The sequence below is a fragment of the Haematobia irritans genome, chromosome 1 (genome assembly GCF_050003625.1).
Source record: "Haematobia irritans isolate KBUSLIRL chromosome 1, ASM5000362v1, whole genome shotgun sequence".
Classification (NCBI taxonomy): Eukaryota; Metazoa; Arthropoda; class Insecta; order Diptera; family Muscidae; genus Haematobia; species Haematobia irritans.
The window spans coordinates 208265973-208288136 of NC_134397.1; the positions used below are offsets into that span (position 1 = coordinate 208265973).

Below are 22164 nucleotides of genomic sequence, written 5' to 3' on the forward strand. Positions count from 1 at the left end.
ATCGGTTCAGATTTAGATATAGGTTAGATTAGGTTAGGTTAGGTGGCAGCCCGATGTATCAGGCTCACTTAGACTATTCAGTCCATTGTGATACCAAGATTTAGATATAGCTCCCATATATATATTTCGCCCGATATGGACTTATATGGCCCCAGAAGCCAGAGTTTTAGTCTAATTGGCTTAAAATTTTGCACAAGAAGAACAATTAGTAATATAGTCAAGTGTGCCAAATTTGATTGAAATCGGTTCTGATTTAGATAAAGCAGATAAGTAGTCCCGATATGGACTAATACGGTCCCAGAAGCCAGAGTTTTACGCCAATTTTGTTGAAATTTTGCACAAGGAGTACAATTAGTAGTGTAGTCAAGTGTGCCAAATTTTATTGAAATTGGTTCAGATTTAGATATAGCTCCTATATATAGCTTTCGCCCGATTTACACTTATATAACCACAGAGGCCAATTTTTTGCTCCGATTTATTTGAAATTTTGCACAAAGAGTAGAATTAGCATTGTAGCTATGCGTGCCAAATTTGGTTGAAATCGGTTCAGATTTAGATATATCTCCCATATATAGCTTTCGCCCGATTTACACTCATATGACCACAGAGGCCAACTTTTAACTCCGATTTAGTTGAAATTTTGCACAGGGAGTAGAATTAGCATTGTAGCTATGCGTACCAAATTTGGTTTAAATCAGTTCAGATTTAGATATAGCTCCAATATATATATGTTTTTCTGATTTCGACAAAAATGGTCAAAATACCAACATTTTCCTTGTAAAATCGCCACCGCTTAGTCGAAAAGTTGTAAAAATTACTCTAATTTTCTTTAACTTCTTATACATATATTTCGAGCGATAAATCATAAATAAACGTTTGCGAAGTTTCCTTAAAATTGCTTCAGATTTAAATGTTTCCCATATTTTTATACCCACCACCATAGAATGGTGACTGGGGTATAATAAGTTTGTCATTCCGTTTGTAACGCATCGTAATATCGATTTCCGACTATATAAAGTATATATATTCTTGATCAGGGAGAAATTCTAAGACGATATAACGATGTCCGTCTGTCCGTCTGTCTGTCTGTTGTAATCACGCTACAATCTTCAATAATGAAGCAATCGTGCTAAAATTTTGCACGAACTCGTCTTTTGTCTGCAGGCAGGTCAAGTTCGAAGATGGGCTATATCGGTCCAGGTTTTGATATAGTCCCCATATAAACCGACCTCCCGATTTGGGGTCTTGGGCTTATAGAAATCGTAGTTTTTATCCAATTTGCCTGAAATTTGAAATCTAGAGGTATTGTAGGACCACAAATACGTGTGCCAAAAATTGTGAGTATCGGTCCATGTTTTGGTATGGTCCCCGTATAAAACGACCTCCCGATTTGGGGTCTTGGGCTTATAGAAACCGTAGTTTTTATCCAATTTGTCTGAAATTGGAAATCTAGAGGTATTTTAGGACCATAAAGAGGTGTGCCGAAAACGGTGAGTATCGGTTCATACTTTAGTATAGCCCCCATAAGAACGATCTCCCGATTTAACTCCTTGGCTTTCTAGAAACCATAGTTTTTATCTGATTTGCCTGAAATTATAAATATTCTGGTATTTTAGGCTCACAAAAACGTGTATCGGATTTAGTTTTTATCGGTCCATTTGGTAATGCCTCCATATAGACCGACTTCACTTCTTGAGGGTGTAGAAGGCGCACTGATCATGAAAATTGCTTGAAACTCGATGTAAAATGTCCAGATTTTACTTCTACAGATTTAAGATTTCAAATCAAGACGTTATTTTATAATTTTCTTGCACACTTACAAGAGATGTTAATGATTCCTCTAAAACTCAAAGAAAAAGGGTTCTAATTAATCCAGAATCTGATATAGTCCTCATAGGTGAAATCTTTAAATTTATCTTCGGGAAGTGTCCTCAAGTCCTCAAGCCCTCCTGAAATTTCAAAGGAAACCCTAATATTTGGTTCATGGTGGTGGGTATTTAAGATTCGGCCCGGCCGAACTTAGTGCTGTATATACTTGTTTTTACTAACATTGTGTTCCACCCTAGTGCATTAGCCGACTTAAATTTTAGATCTACAAAGTGGTGCAGGGTATAATATAGTCGGCCCCGCCCGACTTTAGATTTTCCTTACTTGTTTTTTACTAAAATTGTGCTCCACCCTAGTGCATTAGCCGACTTAAATTTTGAGTCTATAGATTTTGTAGAAGTCTATCAAATTCTGTCCAAATCGAGTGATATTTAATTGAATGTAATTGGGACAAACCTTTATATATAGCCCCCAACACATTTGACGGATGTTGTATGGTATCGAAAATTTAGATGTACAAAGTGGTGCAGGGATAATATAGTCGGCCCGCCCGACTTGCGTAGTTTAATATATACCACGTATGGACTGCCTTGCAATTTAGAAGACGGTGTTAGGAAGTTTTAAGATACCTTGCCATCGGAAAGTGTTACCGCAACCCATGTAGTTCAATTGTGGATGACAGTCTTCAGTAGAAGTTTCTACGCAATCCATGGTGGAGGGTACAAAAGCGTCGGCCTGACCGAACTTACGGCCGTATTTACTTGTTATGATTGATTTTTGTTTCAATTAAAAAATTTGTTGAATGAATAAATTTGTAATTGAATATTTTTTAAAACTCAATTAAGATATTAAGTGGAAATATTTTCGTAATTTTTTTTTCTGTGTAAATCTTTTGTCAATTTTTTTTTTGCTCCATAGAGATAAAACTTTTAGATTCTTCTTATTTTTGGGTTGAATACATAAAATATTTATATCAAATTTTCCTTGGGGATTTTTCATGGAAAAAAATTGTTTAAGCTGGAGACTTTTTGGGATCTCTCTTGAAACAATCCACCTAATTCCTACATTCAAATTGATATTTCTGAACTGATTTCTCCTAGTGTAATACAATCATGATGAATGGAAAAAACAAAACTTTTGATATTTGTCACCTTTTTTATGGTGTGGCTTTTATGCGAAAATATAAAATCCCAGCAGCCACTGTGTACGTACTACCTCACTCATGAGAAGGAACAATGTTTTCAATAATTAATTTATTGGTTTCCTGACAGTCTGTCCGTCCTCCTCCAGACAGAGACGGACATTTAATGTCTCCGGAATTATTATTATTGTTTTTTTTTTTTTTTTGGTTTTGTGAAGGCATATTAGCCACTCGGTGTGAGGGTGATTCCATGGGTAAATTGTGGCATTTATCACTGATTCATTTGCGTGAAGATTTTTTTTATTTTATTTCACCAAAGAGCTAAACAAGTCTGGCATAATAATGGCTAATAACGTCGTCAGTGTATCATCTCAAAAAATATTTTATGCATTTAAATTGAAATTTAGATGAGTAATGAGCATGATTTGTAAAACGAATATCTGTAAAGAGATCGACAAAAAAATTTATTTTCAATTTTTTAGTCACTCAGGTAATTGTTACCCAATTCGCAGAAATTCTAACTCTACTGCTAAATTTGCAAAAAAAACAATGGAATAATGGAAAATTTTAAATTTCACTTTCTCATTTTTTTTTTTATAAAATTAAAAAGTATATTTTTTGCTTCTCAATTACACAGGGTCAACTGTATTGCAATACATCATTGCCATTATTTACAATCGTATTTATATACTAGTATCTGTATCTTTCAACAATTCATCACTAAGCTTATGATCGCTTGATTTTGCATTGCGCAGTGAATACAATCATCATAAAGAAATGATGATGCCTTGGATTTTTCACTGCAGCATGAAGTCATTGTCTCGGTAACTCAATCAAGGAATGTGGGTGTGTTGAGTTCATTGTGAAGATGCCTCTTTCACCGATGCATGGGAAAAATGTGAAAGTTGTGCCAACGTTAATGTCAGTGCTGAAGAGAGGTTAAATGGATGGATGGTAATATCAAAGTTTATTTGCCTTTTTCTCAAGGCAATTAAATTTTGAATTTTCTTTTGTTGGGCAAAAGAAAAAATCAACACAAAGAAGCCAAAATCCAAAAGCCAAGCCCAAATTCGCAATAAACTTAACGAAAGCTGTGCGCATAATAGCTAAATATTTACGCTATAGATATGGCAAAATTTGTGAAAATTTACAAGAGATATGGGTTTCTTCACTTGTCAAGATTGATGGGATATTATCGGAGGATTGTAATGCTAAGTGTGGCTGTTATGTATTGCTACCAACTTCAAATTGCTTTTTTAAATAAATCAGAAAATAAGAAGTACAATTTAGTTAAATTTTACAATGTAGTTCAATTTTCTCACGAGGTAGTTCATTCTTGCTATAAACAGTATAGTTTTTTTCTGTGTACAAAAGCCTTTTGATCTATTGCATTCATAAGTAAAGGGTGTTACGGTCAAAATTTGGTCAAGGGAAAACGCGTGTAAATCGGTGAAATCGTTTATTTAAAAAATCAAATTAAATTTCTTTTTCAAGTTCAATTAGTATAAAATTCAGGAAAAATATTCAGTTAGGCTTTGGCTTTTCCAAATCCGAATTGCCGGGCCTCACGCTTGACACCTGCCATCAGATTTTGTAATGCCACCTTCTCCACCTTCTTCGCCGCAGAAAGCCAGTTTGCCTTGAACTGCTACTCGTCCTTAGCATTTTTTTTTGGTCTTCTTTAGGTTCCGCTTGACAATAGCGCAGTATTTCTCAATTGGGCGGAGCTCTGGCGTGTTGGGAGGGTTCTTGTCCTTGGGAACCACCTGCACGTTGTTGGCGGCGTACCACTCCATGGCCTTTTTACCGTAATGGCAAGATGCCAAATCCGGCCAAAACAGTACGGAACAACCGTGTTTCTTCAGGAAAGGCAGCAGACGTTTATTCAAACACTCTTTCATGTAAATTTCTTGGTTGACAGTCCCGGAAGCTTTGAAAATGCTGCTTTTCAAGCCACAGGTACAGATGGTTTGCCAAACCAGATATTTCTTTGCGAACTTTGACAGTTTTATGTGCTTGAAAATATCTGCTACCTTTCCCCTTTCTTTTGCCGTATAAAACTCCTGTCCCGGAAGCTGCTTGTAGTCGGCTTTGACGTAGGTTTCGTCGTCCATTACCACGCAGTCAAACTTCGTCAGCATCGTCGTGTACAGCCTCCGGGATCGTGCTTTGGCCGTCGTATTTTGTTTATCATCGCGATTTGGAGTCACTACCTTCTTGTATGTCGATAGTCCGGCTCGTTTTTTGGCTCGGTGCACGTTTGTAGACGATACACCCAGCTTATTTGCGTCATCTCGGAGAGGTTAGGGTTTCGCTTGAAACTACCGGCAACTCTCTTCGCGTGTCAGCTGCTTCCGGTTTTCGATTTCCCGCCGATCCAGACTTCCTGGCTGTCGACAAACGTTCCCCAAACACTTTAATTATATTTGTAACGGTTGATTTGGCAACTTTTAGCGATTTTGCCAGCTTTGCGTGCGAGTAGCTCGGATTTTCGCGATGCGCGAGCAAAATTTTGATACGCTGTTCTTCTTGCGTGGACGGCATTTTGACAACTGAAGAGTGAATTCCAAAATCAAAATAGGAGCAACATTCTACACACACACACACCTTCAAAATGAGGGGTGTTGAGGTTTTTTAAATGCAAAATTGAAAGAAATACGTCAAGTTTATATTGACCGAATTTTGACCGTATCACCCTTTATGTGTCATAATAAAAATATTTGTATTTGTATAAATACACATACTGAAGATTGCTGGTATCTGTCCATATTATGACATCGGAAGTGACCTTAAATTTGAAATATGAAGTTCTTTTGGAACCCACAAATGTTAAGGGTTGTCGGTGTGCAATTGGCAAAAAATGTGAGGTTGAGTGCTTCTTTGTACACAAAATATTTCCAATTAAAAAGTTGCAATTTTTTCAACTAATAACTCTACGGGAAATGGATCAAACACAGGACTGGTCCCTGATGTGCATGGACCAGTCCTAGTTCTGGTCAAGACGTATGGAAGGGACCGGTCACTTTAACATGGGTTTGTCATTGACGGGGTAAATTTACACTTTAGGACACGCCTTGGACTCGTTCCTAATGTCACGTCCTGGGGCATTTTAGTTGTAGCACTCTATAGACAGGTCCTCATGAACCAGTCTCAGACAAACTCTTAGATATCTGTTTCAGTTTGGTTATCCGAATTGCACCAGAAATGAACAACTTTTGAAAATATTTTTAACAATAGGTTATTCTGGTAATTCTACTTCACTAAATGTGTAGATCCAATAAGATTTTTATATTCAGAGAGTAGGGAAATCATTAAATTATCACTATTTAAAATTTACGACAAACTGGATCACCGGTACCAGTTCTGTGATAGGTCCGTCAGTGGCAATTTGCACCAATTTCCCGTAGGGAAATTAATTGATACATTTAACTTTTTAATAAACATTAAGTTAATTAAGTCAATGATTGAACATATTTAAATTTATAAAAAAAATAAATTGATACAATTAACTTTTTAATCAAACTCGAATGACTAACACATTCAAAAAAGGGATGGATTTTTTTTATACCCTCCACCATAGGAAGGGGGTATATCAACTTTGTCATTCCGTTTGTAACTCATCGAAATATTGCTCTAAGACCCCATAAAGTATATATATATATATTCTGGGTCGTGGTGAAATTCTGAGTCGATCTGAGCGTGTTCGTCCGTCCGTCTGTTGAAATCACGCTAACTTACGAACGAAACAAGCTATCGACTTGAAACTTGGCACAAGTAGTTGTTATTGATGTAGGTCGGACAGTATAGCCCCCTATAGAAACGGCTTGCGGGGACTCTAAGAGAAGCAAACTTCATCCGATCCGGCTGAAATTTGGTACATGGTGTCACCATATGATCTCTAACAACCATGCAAAAATTGGTCCACATCGGTTCATAATTATATATAGCCCCCATATAAACTGACCCCCCGATTTGGCTTGCGGAGCATCTAAGAGAAGCAAATTTCATCCGATCCGGCTGAAATTTGGTACATGGTGTTAGTATATGGTTTCTAATGACCATGCAAAAAATGGTCCATATCGGTCCAGAATTATATATAGCCCCCATATAAACCGATCACCAGATTTGACCTCCGGAGCCTCTTGGAAGACCAAAATTCATCTGATTCAGTTGAAATTTGGTACGTGATGTTAATATATGGCCTCAAACACCCATGCAAAAATTGGTCGAAATCGGTCCATTATTATATATATAGCCCCCATATGAACCGATCCCCAGATTTGACCTCCGGAGCCTCTTGGAAGACCAAAATTCATCTGATTCAGTTGAAATTTGGTACGTGGTGTTGATATATGGCCTCAAACACCCATGCAAAAATTGGTCGAAATCGGTCCATAATTAGATATAGCCCCCATATAAACCGATCCCCCGATTTGGCTTGCGGAGCCTCTAAGAGAAGCAAATTTCATCCGATCCGGCTGAAATTTGGTACATGGTGTAAGTATATGGTCTCTATTGACCATGCAATAATTGGTCCACATCGGTCCATAATTATATATAGCCCTCATATAAACCCATCACCAAATTTGACCTCCGGGGCCTCTTGGAAGACCAAAATTCATCTGATTCAGTTGAAATTTGCTACGTAATGTTAGTATATGGTATCCAACAACCATGCAGGAATTGGTGCATATCAATCCATAAATATATATAGCCCCCATATAAACCGATCCCCAGATTTGACCTCTGGTGCCTTTTGGAGAAGCAAAATTCATCCGATCTGGTTGAAATTTGGTACGTAGTGGTAGTATATGATATTTAACAGCCATGCCAAAAGTGGTCCATATCAGTCTCGATCCCGAGATTTGGTTTTGGAACCTCTTGGAGGAGCAAATTTCATCCGAGTCAGTTGAAATTTGGTACATTGTGCTAGTATATGGCCGTTAACAACCACGCCTAACTAGGTCCATATCGGTATATAGTTATATATAGCCCTCGGATAAATCGATGCCCATTCACAAAAAATTGGTCCATATCAAGTTTATAATTTTATATAGCCCTCATATAAGCGACCCCCATATTTCAATTCTGGCTCTCGGACGGACGGACATGCTCAGATCGCCTCAGAATTTCACCACGACCCAGAATATATACACTTTTTGGGTCATAGAGCAATATTTCGATGTGTTACAAACGGAATGACAAAGTTAATATACCCCAATCCTATGGTGGAGGGTATAAAAACACTAACCCCCATTTTCATAAAGCTCCGTTAGTGTTCCGTTAACTAACCAACTTTTAAACCGTATTATAGACGAAGCTGCCATCTTGTCTTTATATTCAAAAGGCCAGTTAGGAACTTAACTGACGAAAATTTTTCAGTTAAAGTTAACCGGAGAGAAAATATTTGCAATTTACTTTCTGTTAACTGGCAGTTAAAGCCTAACGGAGCTACATGAAACCGGCCGTAAGTCAGTTAAAAAAGTAATAGTTAAGTTTTTAATTAAAAAATTAATTGAGTTTTGTAATCAACATCAATTGGATCAATTGAAATTTACTAATGAAATCAATTAATTTTCTAATCAACTATTTTATTATGTCCAATTAAAATTGGATTGGTGATTGGTACGTTCATTTTTGTGATTGACGACATTTCAATTAAAAAGTAATTGGAACAATTAATTTCATTTCATAATTGGAACAATTAATTTCATTATTGAATCAGAAAAAAATTTTGAGTGTAAATGTGAGTATAGGTACTCGGTTTTTTCACCAAAACACTAAATTAAAAGTACAAATATATTTATGAAGACGATTGTATTTTGATCAAGTTTTGCCAATTAATGATGGAAAAGATTAAAGGAATTGATTGTAAATAATTTTATATTTCTAAATTAATTAATTAATTAAAAAAGTAACCGTTAAAAAAAGCTTTTCAGCTTGAAAACTGAACATAGTACAGAGCTTAATAGAATTTATATTGGTCTATAACTGGCAACCTCTACCATGGAATAACAAAAGAAGTGTTATTAACATAACACTAGCTACAAGTTTTGTGAAGGACTGAAAGGAATCGTAGTTTTGTATTTAGCGCGTCGATAAAATTCCTCAAGATACCACGATACTTTCCTATTTGATTTTAATGCCTGCATATTGACACGCCCCCCTATTTAGTGAGATCATAAATCTAGGTCAGAATCCAGACAGATGTGTGTGTGTATGTGAATGAGTATGGGTCACATAGCCATAAGCAAGTCGTTACAGATAGAGCATAGAACAGGCTTCAATATTCTTTTGGCTGGCGCTCACTATAATTCAACATCCTATTTTATGCTGACAACACTGTTATTGTTGCATCCAAATATTTGCACTTTTTCTTCCTAAACAAATACTCGGTCGGTGGGGTGCTTGTGGTTCTGAGTTTTTTTTTACCCGTCACAGATTTGTTTAATTTAGTTTTTAGTTTTGCTTATTTTAGCACCAGCCAACTATAGACGGCGCAATGGATGGACGGACGGAGATATATACAACCATACACAAATTTCACATGATGTTGTACAAAAATATCTGCCACATTTTGTGGCATATTATTTTGTTGTTCTCCCGCTTGCAAAACCCCCTCACCATCACCAGTTTAGATTTTATGGCAGTGGTTTTGGTGTAGCGTTTAATGTTGCTAGTGTCAGAGCGGCAACAACTTTGCAACAACTTATTTAGAAACTTCAGTGGCAAACCAAGTGTCTGCCAACATAGATTTCACATTGTTTTCTTTGCGATTTAGATGATGTGTGAAAGTGTGTGTGTTTGTGTTTTTGGGCCGCAAGCAATTGCCACCAAAATCATTAAACATATATCTCGTATGGTTAAGGAGAATATCCGATTACGGAAATCGTTATAAAATTGGAAATTAACAATGGTTGATATTTTCGGTTTGATTTTAAAAATATTTCCGACACATTGATGATGTTTGATCGTTTCGAAAGTAGGGTGTCCAATCCTGACACCGATTAATTGATTCCGTTACAAAAACCGCAACCAGATATCGAAAATATTGTCTTTTTCGGTTAATACGAAAAACGGGTTTTTAACATGGGTCAATCGGTTTTCTGTATTTCGAAAAAATTCTACTTTGCCATACGTTTTTTACTCTCCTCTACACTAATAGAAAAAGTTTCGTTATATTAACGAAATCTATCGTTAAAAGTCAGCCAACGAAACAAATTCGTTAATACAACGAAATTTTTCGTTATTATAACGAATTTTCTGTCAATCAACGTAACGTTTCGTACTATTAACGAATATTTTCATTGTATTAACGAAAATGTTTCATTATATCAATGAAAATTTTTCGTTGGTTGACTTTTAATGAAATTTTCTTTGTGTGTAGATCATAAAATTCTTAAAATATTAAGACAAATTTCTTTAAAATAAAAAAGAACTTCGAATGGTATTTTTTTTAGTAAGATAAATTTTACTTAAAATAAAAAATAACATCACCTTTGGATAAAACATAAAAAAGTTTCAAATATAGGGTAAGACCCATTACAGTTTCAATTTTTACACTTACTTTTAATCTACATGATTAGAATAAAAATTTGTTTACATACCCTCAGAATGTCCCAAAAACACACAAAATTGAGAGATTTTTCATTATAAAAAACAAGTATATACGGCCGTAAGTTCGGCCAGGCCGAATCTTATGTACCCTCCACCATGGATTGCGTAGAAACTTCTACGAAAGACTGTAATCCACAATCGAATTAATTGAGTTGTGGTATCTTAAAACTTCTTAACATCGTTTTCTAACTTGTGAGTTAGTCCATACGTGGTATGTATTAGACAATATGTAGAGAGCCAGAATTGAAATATGGGGGTCGCTTATATGGGGGCTATATACAATTATGAACTTGATATGGACCAATTTTTGTGTGATTGGGGATCGATTTATTTGATGGCTATATATAACTATAGACCGATATGGACCTAGTTAGGCATGGTTGTAAACGGCCATATACTAGCACAATGTACCAAATTTCAACTGACTCGGATGTACTATGCTCCTCCAAGTGGCTCCAAAACCAAATCTCGGGATCGGTTTATATGGGGGCTATATATGATTATAGACTGATATGGACCACTTTTGGCATGGCTGTTAAATATCATGTACTAACATCACGTACCAAATTTCAATCAGATCGGATGAATTTTGCTCTTCCAAGGGGCTCCGGAGGTCAAATCTGTGGATCGGTTTATATGGGGGCTATATATAATTATGGACCGATTTCCACCAATTTTTGCATGGGTGTTTGAGGCCATATATTAACACCACATACCAAATTTCAACCGAATCGGTTGAATTTTGCTCTTCCACGGGGCTCCGGAAGTCAAATCTGGGGATCGGTTTATATGGGGGCTATATATAATTATGGACCGATTTCCACCAATTTTTGCATGGGTGTTTGAGGCCATATACTAACACCATGTACCACATTTCAGCCGGATCGGATGAAATTGGCTTCTCTTAGAGGCTCCGCCAGCCAAATCTGGGGATCGGTTTATATGGGGGCTATATATAATTATGAACCGATTTGGACCAATTATTGCATGGTTGTTAGAGACCATATGCCAACATCATGTACCAAATTTCAGCCGGATCGGATGAAATTTGCTTCTCTTAGAGGCTCCGCAAGCCAAATCTGGGTATCGATTTATATGGGGGCTATAAATAATTATGGACCGATGTGGACCAATTTTGGCATGGTTTCTAGAGACCAACACCATGTACCGGATCGGATGAAATTTGCTTCTCTTAGAGGGTCTGAAAGCCAAATTTGGGGGTCCGTTTATATGGGGGCTATACGTAAAAGTGGACCGATATGGCCCATTTGCAATACCATCCGACCTACATCAATAATAACTACTTGTGCCAAGTTTCAAGTCGATAGCTTGTTTCGTTCGGAAGTTAGCGTGATTTCAACAGACGGACGGACGAACGGACATGGTCAGATCGACTCAGAATTTCACCACGACCCAGAATATATATACTTTATGGGGTCTTAGAGCAATATTTCGAGGTGTTACAAACGGAATGACAAAGTTAATATACCCCCATCCTATGGTGGAGGGTATAAAAATATTTTCTTAATTCAAATATTTCTTAATTAAAATTTACTGACACTGAAATAAATCTGTCGACTGTCATATACTCTAGGTTAGGTTAGGTATAGTGGCAGCCCGATATTTTAGTTTCACTTTAACTTTTAAGTCTGAGTGCTGTGGCAAGGAACCTCCTTCTTAAAGCCGAGTCCGAACCGCGTTTCATTTTGCGGTGGCATCAATTGAAGAAACCAGCTGGTATTCGGTCGAAGCAGTGATAGATCCTACTATCCTTTGTATACCAGGCGACCGCGCAAACCATTGCACCACGGTGGCTTCTCTGTATACTCTAAGAGTTGGCGTAAAAATATTGACTTCATAATGGACGTCGACTTTATCGTTCAACGTGGATTATCGATCGGCGTTAGACGCCGAATATAAATATTCAACGTTTTCCATAAACATAAATTATACATTTGCCAAAACATTTTCGAGATAATTTTGTGTTTAAAATTTCCTTTCTATTGCCTGTATTTTTTTTTTCATACCAGTTTTTTTTTAAATCATTCCATATGTTTTTCAAATATGAAAAAAAAAACATCTACTAGAAAATCTGGAATTTAAGTAAAAATTGGCATTAATTTCAAACATAAATTATTTCACTACGAAAACAGCAGCTCCATGAAACCCCAACATTATATCCATTGCAGAGCTTAGCTGAGATACTTGAATTAATTATGGGCAAATTAGTGTTACACCATTCAACTCCCTAACAAGCACCTATAAATTCATACAAAAAGTTGGTGCTTTGTTTCTATATCACAACAATGAATTTATTAATGCTGTAAAACGTTAACAATTTGTTGCTATTGTTAATAGCGAACTATTAAACTTTTAACACATGGAAGTTATTGCAAACAACAGAGAGAACCAAGACCTCAGTGAAACATGCACTTTTTTGTGGAGGGGGTGTAAAGTCACGAAGGTAAAACGCCTACACGCTACTTCCTAGTACACAATGTAGTAGATACGCAGCAAACAAATTAAGCAGTACTTTCTAAGTCATTAATTTTAATTTACATCCATAAATACTCTGCTAGCGATGGACTTAATTTTCATAAAATTCCATAGTTTTATGCAATTTTCACAAGTTCCACGGGTATAAAACACAGTAAGGACAATGAACATAAAAAAATAAAAATTAAAATTTTATTATTTATATAGAAAATTTTGTCAAAATTTTATTCCTATAGAACATTTTTTAAAAATTTTATTCTATAGAAAATTTTGTCAAAATTTTATTTCTATAGCAAATTTTGTCAAAATTTTAGTTCTATAGGAAATTTTGTCAAAATTTTATTTCCATTGGAAATTTTGTCAAAATTTTATTTCTATAGGAAATTTTGTCAAAAATTTTTTTTCTATCGGAAATTTTGTCAAAATTTTATTTCTATAGAAAATTGAGTCAAAATTTTATTTCTATAGAAAATTGAGTCAAAATTTTACTTCCATAGGAAATTTTGTCAAAATTTTATTTCTATAGAAAATTTTGTCAAAATTTTATTTCTATAGAAAATTGTGTCAAAATTTTATTTCCATAGGAAATTTTGTCAAAATTTTATTTCTATAGGAAATTTTGTCAAAATTTTATTTCTATAGGAAATTTTGTCAAAATTTTATTTCTATCGGAAATTTTGGTAAAATTCTATTTCCATAGGAAATTTTGTCAAAATTTTATTTCTATAGGAAATTTTGTCAAAATTTTATTTCTATAGGAAATTTTGTCAAACTTTTATTTCTATAGGAAATTTTGTCAAAATTTTATTTTTATAGGAAATTTTGCCCAAAATTTTATTTTTATTGGAAATTTTGTCATAATTTTATTTTTATAGGAAATTTTGTCATAATTTTATTTTTATAGGAAATTTTGTCAAAATTTTATTTCTATAGGAAATATCGTCAAAATTTTATTTCCATAGGAAATTTTGTCAAAATTTTATTTCTATAGGAAATTTTGTTAAGTTTTATTTCTATAGAAAATTTTGTCAAAATTTTATTTCTATAGCAAATTTCGTCAAAATTTTATTTCTATAGGAAATTTTGTCAAAATTTTATTTCTGTAGAAAATTTTGTCAAAATTTTATTTCTATAGCAAATTTTATCAAAATTTTATTTCTATAGGAAATTTTGTCAAAATTTTATTTCTATAGGAAATTTCGTCAAAATTTTTGTTCTATAGGAAATTTTGTCAAAATTTTATTTCTATAGAAAATTTTGTCAATATTTTATTTCTATAGAAAATTTTGTCAAAATTTTATTTCTATAGAAAATTTTGTCAAAATTGTATTTCTATAGGAAATTTTGTCAAAATTTTATTTTTATAGAAAATTGAAACCCTTTAGTTGGAGAAAAAATTTCATTGCTTTTTGCCTACCTTTTTTTTAGCTGTGTGATGGTCTGGTTAATACAATTGAGTGAGTGAATATAATTTTAGCAACAGCTCATTAATTGCAACCACAATCCACGTGTTAGCCGCCATTTTATTTAAATTAATCGTCGTCTTATGATTTAAATGAGGAAACCCCACATTTCAGAAATGACCGAAATGCAAGATGTAACCGACATATTTTGCATTAAATTGGGGAGTTAATGGAGAACAAATGGAGAGATGTTAAAAATTGTATATGACTTGTGGGCAGATAAGTAGAGAAATACTGAATTTTAATGATACATAAAACATCAGATAGGGTCCAAAATTATGGAATGACGGAATTTAAAAAAAAAAGAAATAAATGGATGAAATTATTTTATTTTTTGTTTTACATCTGACACTGGTAAAAGAAACTTTCTGACTGGTTTATATTGTAAAAAATGAAACGAAATGTGTCAATGAAGTGCAAAAATTAACTAATTAATTGATACAATTAACGTTTTAATCAAACTCGGAATACAGTTTTTTTCTGTTTTAATTAAAATTTTTTCAAATAATCAATTGTTAATAAAACTAAAATCACTAAGTCAATGCAGGAAGTAGTTGAAAAAAGTTACCTTTTTTAATTAAAAATTTAATTGAAGTTTGCAATCAACATCAATAAAATTTTTAATTGAATCAATTAAAAAATTAATTGATTTCAATTAATCATAAGTATGCGAATAAAATTTTCAATACAACTCAGCATTATTTTTAAAATTTAGCTTCTGGGCACAACGATATTGAGAATGAGAATTGTCTTGTCTCCCCCGAAATAAAGTCCACAACACTATACCGAATTAATGCAACTTGGACGATGTAAGTGGAACACGTCCTTCACAAGCAGAATTTTCCGCAATGTAAGAAATAAAAGCTGGACCAAAATGAGATGATCAAAGTCCATCTCGAAATATTGTGAATGCGGTTCGAAGGTGCTAAAGCAGGCTATTATTTTGGCCAATATCTCCGTTTGTAAGAAATCCCGAATGCAGAGTTAGGGCCAGTGTTGCCAGTATTGCGGATTTTCCCAACATTTTCGTGAATGGTTACGAAATTTCTGGGTTGGGGATTTGGTGGGGGAATTTCCATAAATTTGGGGATTTTTGAGGGAATTTTTTTGATAAATCGGTTTAATCTTCTTCACAAAATTTAATTTCTGTAGAAAATTTTGTCAAAATTTAATTTCAATAGAAAATTTTCACACAATTTAATTTCTATCGAAAATGTTGCCAAAATTTTATTTCTATAGAAAATTTTGTGAAATTTTATTTCCATAGGAAATTTTGTGAAATTTTATTTCTATAGAAAAATTTGTCAAAAATTTTTTTCTATAGAAAAAATTTGTCAAAATTTTATTTCTATTTTTTGCTATAGAAAATTTTGACAAAATTTTATTTCTATTTAAATTTTTTTTCAAATTTTATTTCTATAGAAAAACTTTTAAAATTTTTTTTCTATAGAAAAACTTTTACAATTTTTTTTCTATAGAAAAATTTGTCAAAATTTTTTTCTATAGAAAATTTTGTCAAATTTTTTTCTATAGAAAATTTTGTCAAATTTTCTTTTCTATTGAACATTTTGTCAACATTTTTTTTCTATAGAAAATTTTGTAAAATTTTTTTCTATAGAAAAATTTGTCAAAATGTTTTCCATAGAAACATTTTTCAAATTTTTTTTTCTATAGGAAAATGTGTCAACATTTTTTTTCTATAGAAAAATTTGTCAAAATTTTTTTTCTATAGAAAAATTTGTCAAAATTTTTTCTATAGAAAAATTTGTCAATTTTTTTTTCTATAGAGAAATTTGTCAAATTTTTTTTCTATAGAAAATTTTGTCAATATTTTTTTTCTATTGAAAATTTTGTCAAATTTTGTTCTATAGAAAATTTTGTCAAATTTTTTTCTATAGAAAATTTTGTCAAATTTTTTTTCTATAGAAAATTTTGTCAAAATTTTATTTTTTTAAAAAATTTTGTACAAATTGTTTTTCTATAGAAAATTTTGTCAAAATTGTTTTTCTATTGGAAATTTTGTAAAATTTTTAGAAAATGTTGTCAAAATTTTAGTTCTATAGGAAATTTTGTCAAAAATTTATTTCTATAGGAAATTTTGTCAAAATTTTATTTCTACAGACAATTTTGTCAATTTTGTTTCTATAGAAAATTTTGTCAAAATCTTTTTTCCATAGAAAAATTTGTCGAACATTTTTTTTCTATAGAAAAATTTGTCAAAAATTTGTTTTCTATAGAAAAATTTGGCAAAATTTTTTTTCAATAGAAAATTTTGTCAATTTTTTTTTTTCTATAGAAAAGTTTGTCAAAATTTTATTTCTATAGACAATTTTGTCAATTTGGTTTCTATAGAAAATTTTGTCAAAAATTTTTTTCCATAGAAAAATTTGTCAAACATTTTTTTCTATATAAATTTTTGTCAAAAATTTTTTTTATAGAAAATTTTGTCAACATTTTATTTCTATAGACAATTTTGTCAATTTTCTATAGAATTTTTTTTTCTATAGAAAATTTAGTCAAAATTTTATTTCTTTGGGAAATTTAGTCAAAATTTTATTTCTGTAGGAAATTTTGTCAAAATTTTATTTCTGTAGGAAATTTTGTAAAAATTTTATTTCTATAGAAAGTTTTGTCAAAATTTTTTTCTATAGAAAATTCTGTCAAAATTTTATTTCTATAGAAAATTTTGTCAATTTTTTTCTATGGAAAATTTTGTCAAAATTTTATTTCAATAGAAAAGTTTGCCAATATTTTATTTCTATGGGAAAGTTTGTCAAAATTTTATTTCCATAGAGAAGTTTATCAAAATTTTATTTCTATTTCTTAAAATTGTATTTTTATATAGAAAATGTTCTCAAAATTTTACTTCTATGTAGAAAATTTTGTCAGAAGTTTATTTCTATAGAAAATTTTTAAAATCCAAAATTCTACCAAACAATAAAAATCTACCATTTCTGGTAGAATTCTACCAACTTTGGCCTGTCTGCCTCCTAATTTTACTACTTGAATATGTTGAAGTAAATTTTCGTTCATAAATACAAGGTGACAGAACTCCCATTTTCATATATCCAGTTTCTTCGTGTTGTGGTTCGAAATCTTGATCTTATTGCTGCTTGTTGGATTTGACAAAATTTTAATTATTAAATTATTACTGATTTTCTACAGCAGAGCCTTTCGCTTTGTTTTTTGTTTCGAAAAAACTTGTCAAAATGTGTTGGGGATTTTTGCGAGGAATTTAAGTTTAAATTGGGAATTTTTGGGGACGAAAACATCATAATTTGGGGACAAGAGCTAGAAAAATACGGGAAACACTGGTTTGGACGCTCCCACCTCACAATATAATTGAATTAAATCAAATCCAATTAGATTAAATTGTTTTTGAAAAAAACCATCAACCTAAAATTTAACCATAACTTGGTAGCATTCATTATTTGCGTAAGTACTACAGTGTAATGGAAGCAGTTACCGTTTGCATTACAAGCGTTTTCCTGCACCAATGGTGGCCGCCGTATTGCATGCAATCGCTCTCTACCACCATTGATGTTGCCACCAACGGTCTTTTGCCAAGTGAATGAAGAAAAAACCCCGCCAACAAAGTGCACCATCAACGTTTACAATAACTAATCGTAGCAATTTGTTAAAATGTCAACTTTGTCTCTTTTACTTCGCGGATAAGCAAAACAACGTGAAATGCACTTAAAAATTTAAACATCGCACATTTCAAAATAAAACGAGACGCTGGAATTGGAAAGTGTATAACATTGTGTGTCTATTTATTTGGCAATGGAAAATGTTGCATGCAAATCGAGTTTCATTTTTGTGCTGTGCTGGTTATTTCTGGATTCTACGAAAGTGTATCTTATATCGCCTTCTATAGCGCACATGATAATCAGCATCTCGTTTTGGGTGGCTTTTGCAGGAAGGATATTTAGAATGTATTATTGTAAGTAATGATGTTTCTAATTTACAAAAGAACAGGAAAAAGTTGATAAAAAAATGAATTTGGCTACATAGGCCAATTACTCAAATGTATGCGTAAATTAAAAATATTCGGGGCGCAAGATTCTTATTCGATTCGATAATGATGTCCATCCCTTTGTTAGAATCACGCTAACTTCCAAGCGAAACAAGCTATCGACTTAGAACTTGGCACAAGTAGTTGTTATTGATCTAGGTCGGATGGTGTGGGAAATGAGGAATTGCCCCCACATAAACCGATCCCCTCATTTGGCTTGCGGATCCTCTTGGAGGAACAAAATTCATTCGATTCTGTTGAAATTCGGTACGTGGTGTTAGTCTAAAGGGTGATACGGTCAAAATTTGGTCAATATAAACTTGACGTATGTCTTTCAATTTTGCATTTAAAAAACCGGAACACCCCTCATTTTGAAGGTGTGTGTGTGTAGAATGTTGCTCCTACACGCAGAGAAGAAACATGATTGCCACAATCATATTCGAAGAGCAAAATAATATGATAGCAGCTATTTTTGCGGCGACCATGTAACATTTTAACCTGCAACCATGTTGGCTAAGTGAACATGGTTCTAAGAAAAATATAATTGTCCTCATCTAAAATGTTATTATATTGATAAAAAGAATTTTGTTTGAATGAAAAGACTATGGTCACGATCTAAAATGTTATGTTATTCGTCAAAAATGTTTTTCTTCTAGTTAAAAGAACATGGTCACAACCTAAAATGTTTTGATTTTTATGAAAAAACTTTTTTCGTCGTCGAAAAAAGGACGCCACTTGAGAAAAGAAAACACAAAATCAACTTTATTTATTTGTTTTTATTTATTTATAAACTAATTCATTGTTTATTTGTATTTATAATGTCGTGCAAGCAAACTTCACATATTTTTACACACTCTAGTTTGGTTCAATTTCAACAATAAGTAATCATTCCATATTTACTTCGTGACCATCAAATGTACAAACGCAGACATCATGTAACTGCAAATAAAAATAAATTATACCATATATCAAAATGCAGAACAAAAACCAGGTATATTTTTTTCAATTACACTTTCCTTGTTTGTATTCACATAAAACCACGTGCCATTTCTGAATAAATAAATTAACACAAAACACAATAATTCCGTATTCTCCGTCCATTCCAAGAAACAATCAACACACGACTGACGCGCAAAATGAAAATCGTGTGTACCTGCTCAATGTTTTTATAAAATTCTTGTCGCTGCAAAAAAATTAAAAAATTAAATGGTCACGAAAACAATGTACATGGTCTTTATGGCCATGTAATGGTTGTAGACATGTCTATACGTAAACTATAAAAATATTTTTTTCTCTGCAAAAAAGTAAAAAAAATTGAATGGTCAGATACATGATTTTCCTGACCATATAATGGTCTCAAATTCTATCATTTAAATAATAGAACATGTTTGCGGCATTTGAGAACCATTTAAATGCTTATTGCCAACATATATTTTTCTCCGCTCGAAAATTATTTTTACAAAGACAAAATACATGGTTTTCGCGACAATTACATACTCTATATAAGCATTAAATGGATGCGGCAACCATGTCCAAACATGTTTTTTCTGTGCGTGTATTTTGATTTTGGAATTCACTCTTCAGTTGTCAAAATGCCGTCCAAGCAAGAAGAGCAGCGTATCAAAATTTTGCTCGCGCATCGCGAAAATCCGAGCTACTCGCACGCAAAGCTGGCAAAATCGCTAAAAGTTGCCAAATCAACCGTTACAAATGTAATTAAAGTGTTTGGGGAACGTTTGTCGACAGCCAGGAAGTCTGGATCGGCGGGAAATCGAAAACCGGAAGCCGCTGAGACAACAAAGAGAGTTGCCGGTAGTTTCAAGCGAAACCCTAACCTCTCTCTCTCTCCGAGACGCCGCAAATAAGCCGGGTGTATCGTCTACAACTGTGAATCGAGCCAAAAAACGAGCCGGACTATCGACTTACAAGAAGGTAGTGACTCCAAATCGCGATGATAAACAAAATACGACGGCCAAAGCGCGATCCCCGAGGCTGTACACGACGATGCTGACGAAGTTTGACTGCGTGGTAATGGACGACGAAACCTACGTCAAAGCCGACTACAAGCAGCTTCCGGGACAGGAGTTTTATATGGCAAAAGGAAGGGGAAAGGTAGCAGATATTTTCAAGTACATAAAACTATCAAAGTTCGCAAAGAAATATCTGGTTTGGCAAGCCATCTGTACCTGTGGCTTGAAAAGCAGCATTTTCATAGCTTCCGGGACTGTCAACAAAGAAATTTACGTGAAAGAGTGTTTGAATAAACGTCTGCTGTCTTTCCTGAAGAAACACGATTGTTCCGTACTGTTTTGGCCAGATTTGGCATCTTGCCATTATGGTAAAAAGGCCATGGAGTGGTACGCCGCCAACAACGTGCAGGTGGTTCCCAAGGACAAGAACCCTCCCAACACGCCAGAGCTCCGCCCAATTGAGAAATACTGGGCTATTGTCAAGCGGAACCTAAAAAAGACCAATAAAACTGCGAAGGACGAGCAGCAGTCCAAGGCAAACTGGCTTTCTGCGGCGAAGAAGGTGGAGAAGGTGGCTGTACAAAATCTGATGGCAGGTGTCAAGCGTGAGGCCCGGCAATTCGGATTTGGAAAAGCAAAAGTCTAACTGAATATTTTTCCTGAATTTTATACTAATTGAAATTTAATTTGATTTTTTAAATAAACGATTTCACCGATTTGCACGCGTTTTCCCTTGACCAAATTTTGACCGTATCTCCCTTTATGGCTTCTATCAACCATGAAAAAATAAAAATTTTGCGAGCGCAAATTAGTACTACGGGATTGACATTAGATGCCATAGTTCGGGATATACAGAGTGACTGATATGTATTGCAACCAACTTCAGATGCCTGTCATTTCTAAACCGATTCTATGACAGTTGACAGATTTGTTCTAGTGTAAGTTCATTTTATTGTTTGCAAGCCTTTAAAAGCATTTTGATCTATTTCAACAAAGAAGTAACGTTATTCGTGGTGAAATTCAAACGTGATAGGGTGACTGCTTTACAGTTGGCTGGAAAATCACAGGTGACTATCGCTAAAGCCCTCCAGAATTTGAATGTGAATAAGTCTTTTGTTTCTCGTTACTGTTTCGATATTGGCAGTGTTGCATCGCGTCCAAAAATTGAACGAATAAAAACGATAACAATACCAGAAATTATAAGAAAGGTAACAGCCAGATTTGATCGAAATCCACGTCGCAGTGGTAGAAGACTTGCCCGTGAGCAGAAAATATCGCGAGAGCGGTTGCAACACATATTGAAAAATTAGGAAATAGCCAAGAAGTTGCTTCGCCGGCCCTAAAGTTGTAAGTCAATAACTGCTAGGACACATAAGAAAGTGAACGTAAATAACGCAAAGCCAATAGAGACGACACTGGCCGAGTTGGACGAATGGGCATGGGTGACACATAAAACGATGTGGACCAATACTACGGTCGGAAGGGCGTCAAAAATACAATGAGTTATGAGTAGAGACTCGATAACTAGTCGAGAGGAGTAGGACGACATTCAGATGGACTGTGGGAATAAAAACCGAGCACCTAGAATTGAGAGCAAATCTGTGCGGAATGTAAGCAGCAGAGCATGGTGCAAGT

General features: G+C 33.8%; 1 protein-coding gene across 3 annotated transcripts in view; it reads right to left on the reverse strand.

Moving 5' to 3' along the window:
* Positions 1-22164, reverse strand: part of sba (six-banded) — an 832225-nt gene that overhangs the window by 543033 nt on the left and 267028 nt on the right. The gene's annotated exons all lie outside the window — the stretch shown is intronic.